General features: G+C 42.0%; 1 protein-coding gene across 6 annotated transcripts in view; it reads right to left on the bottom strand.

The window, feature by feature from the left end:
- TIAM1 (T-cell lymphoma invasion and metastasis 1) overlaps positions 1-3,224 on the bottom strand; it is a 333,643-nt gene that overhangs the window by 249,923 nt on the left and 80,496 nt on the right. For all 6 annotated transcript variants that reach the window (XR_002098932.1, XM_019524607.1, XM_019524606.1 and 3 more), the window contains exon 2: positions 973-1,025. The gene's annotated coding sequence lies outside the window, so the exon portion shown is untranslated. The remainder of the gene's footprint in view (positions 1-972; positions 1,026-3,224) is intronic.

Raw genomic sequence — 3,224 nt, 5'->3', positions numbered from 1 at the left:
AGGGCTTTTTTTTTTTTTTTTTTAGCGCCAGGACTAGGCCAAGCAGGACCACCATGAGGGTTTCTCCTGTAGTTCCCCCAGCTGTACATGGCGTGGGCTGCACCGAGCAGACCTGGGTGCTGGCACTGGCCCCAACTGGCGCGGCAGCACACTGTCATCCCGCATGCAGATTTGGGGGCCTGTGCCCCCCAGAAGGGCTGTGCTGGACTCGTCCTGGGGAGCGTAGGCCACCTGATCTGCGCACAGGATGACAGCAGGCTGCCATCCCTCCCCCAGAACACTGGGATTTGAAGGGACATCAGGGACAGATTGCAGACAGTGGCCAGCTACAGATGTCAATATCAAAGCAGTCCTTCCCACCCCCTTTCCTCTCCCTCTTCTTAGTTTGTTTCCCTGCAAGCCCAGCTCTGAAACATTTCAGAAATGTTTTGGATGGTTCCGTTTAGTTTCAGAGATGCTTCAGAGCCTTCTACTTCCATTTCAGATTCTGTGTTTCAGGTGCTGAAACACCTCCAAGACGAAATGGCTGCCAAAATTTTACACAGCCCTACTGTACAGCACTTCACAGAACAGCATCTCAGTTCTGAGTCATCTAAATTCTACCATAATGTACATAAATAACTTGCTTTGTCCTGTCTTACATCTCTGGATGCAAAGAACGTGGGTACACAAATGCTTAAAGGAGGACCAAATTCTATTTTCTCACTTTAAACTTCAAAACTTATGAATGGTTAAAATTTTGGAGATCAAGGGCCTTGTATAGATCTATACAAGGCCAGCTGAACTGGTTCATTTTAAATAACCTGGTCTGTACCACCCTCTTTTCCTTCCCCACCCCCAGTGCCCCCCCATATGAGATCTTTTGATCACACCCATTTATCCGGTCTTCTGACAAGTACCCTAATTTAAAAAGCAACCTTTCATCTATCTTGGATCCATGTAAACAAAGATCATAGAAACAATTATACATACCAGCCTGGGAAATGGGAAGTACAGGTATCATCTTTCACTTCACAGCTTTAACTCTGAGGAAAAAAACAAAAAACAGCACATAACCACACAAGCTATCAGAGCTCAGCATGAACAGGCATGTTCTTTTCTGTTACTTTTGGTCATAAGAGTAATTAAATCCTCCATAACAGCAACTAATCCATGACAGAGGGAATACAAACCAACTTCTTTCAATTGCAAGAAGAATGAAAAAGCAGCTTAAAAACACTACAGAAATACCCCAACACTACTCCATATTTGCGGCCAGATTCTGCCAGTCCTACTCAGGTAAAAGCCTTAGTCCACAGCCAGCATTATCAAGAACAATTTTACTCATACAGAACTGACAACCAAAGCAATTTATAAAAGAAAATCCCATGTGAATAAAGGAATCAGGAGCAACTCACAGGAGCACTGCACTGATCAGCACAGGAAGGTTCCCTATGTTTGCAAACAGCAGCCCAAATCCTGGCATGAATTCCATGTGGTTGAATGCTTGCATTTCAGCGGACTACCATCAACTTTGATGAGGTAATGCTGGGGTCTTGCCTTCATAACATGGATTCTGCATTAATCTCCAAATCACTGTGGTTTATTTCAGTGTTTTACGATCAGCAGCAAAGCCCCCTTGAATTGATCTGTCTCTTCAGGTTTCACAATTTATTGCAATTTTCCAAAAGAGCTCAGATTTCATATTGCAAAGAGCAACACTGAAATCCCCAAATTGAAAAAGCTCCTTTATGGGACTCCTTGTTTTATTCAGAGTATTAGCTCCCTTAACTTACTCCAAAAACTATAACAAAAGTCACCTTCCTACAATAGCATACACATTTTGTAATGGAAGTTCAGCTACTCACAGAAATATCAGATTGATCAAGACTACCCAAATTTTTTGCAGAACGTATAAGCTATTTAAGAAAGATGCAAACTAGTAATTCTCAGGGTGTTGTGGCATCCTGGGGTGCCTTGAGATCCTTCAAGGGTGCCATACAATGTTAACAACATTGTTAGGTGTGCAAACAAGATTCACAAGATAAACCCAGAGATTTCAAACAGGAATTCATTGCGTTAAAAACTGTGTTGACCTGTTGTGTGGTCTTTCTGAGTTCTTTGCAACTGAAAAAATTGCCCTATTACTTTTCCTTAGTAAAAAATGAGTGAAAACTATGGACTGGCAGTCTCCAAGGAGGCTATTGAATCTAAAAAGGTTGCTCACCACGAGCAGGGTAAGAGTAGCTTCTGTAATGCTGTGATCATGGGATACTCATGGCTCCTTGGCCTGGACAAACCACGGTGCTCAAAATCCCTCTTTTAGGTTACCTCCACAAAATGTTGTTAACAAAGACATATTTAAGTCAACCAAAACTCTTGACTAATACTGAGATTTCTGTATCTGTGGCCCACAATAAGGATAATCTACCCACTGAAAGGCACGTACTGACCAAAATTTATTCTACTCTTGGAACTGAAAAGTCTCTGACACTTGCCTGGACTGTCCCATGACAATATAATGCCTTTCCTACTACAGTTTTGCTCAAACACAAAAAAGAAATAGCAAGAAAGTGTTTTACCAATAATTGGAAACTTTCTGTTAAACTTATCATTGCAGTTAGATTTAAATACCGGGCATGAAGCTACCAGAGTACTGCACTCAGTCAAACATAACAAATCATCGATTCCTGGCAAGGATCATCTATTCAGTTGCAACAATATGCATCTGTTAGCACTGGCAATTTACAAGTGGAAAATATTAGGGATGGATGATTAATCGTTACAATATGAATTTTATGCCTTCATGTTGCATTAACAGCTTCTGGATAAGCAGAGCTTGAAAAGCCACTCACTCGTGGCAAGAGAAATGCTTTCCCTAGAGGGTGCAAGACATGTGCCATCCATTTCAGCAAAACTTAAGCTTTCATTTAAAATAACTCTGTTTCTATCCTTATGGCTATGCAAACAACCATCTGAACATGAACCAATGTACTGATGTCTTTTCAAAGCCTACAAAACAAACAGCTCTTGTACCTCTGCTGTTCCTAGGTACAACTATACTCACGACACTGTGGGCACCAAAGAAAGTCAAGAATGTAAATCCTTTTACTGAGAAAGCCCAGAGACTGCAGCTATGGGGACAGCCATTCTTCCCTTGCCCCTGCAGCTCCGCCCCACCCCCTAAAAACTAGGTGAAAGGGAAGCAATAGGTGGGTTACAGTACTGGAGATACCTCTTAACTC

This window comes from Gavialis gangeticus, unplaced genomic scaffold, assembly GCF_001723915.1.
Source record: "Gavialis gangeticus isolate Ggan-Ray unplaced genomic scaffold, GavGan_comp1, whole genome shotgun sequence".
Taxonomy (NCBI): domain Eukaryota; kingdom Metazoa; phylum Chordata; order Crocodylia; family Gavialidae; genus Gavialis; species Gavialis gangeticus.
The sequence above is the reverse complement of the archived record's forward strand: the minus strand, read 5'-3'. Positions and strand labels throughout refer to the sequence as shown.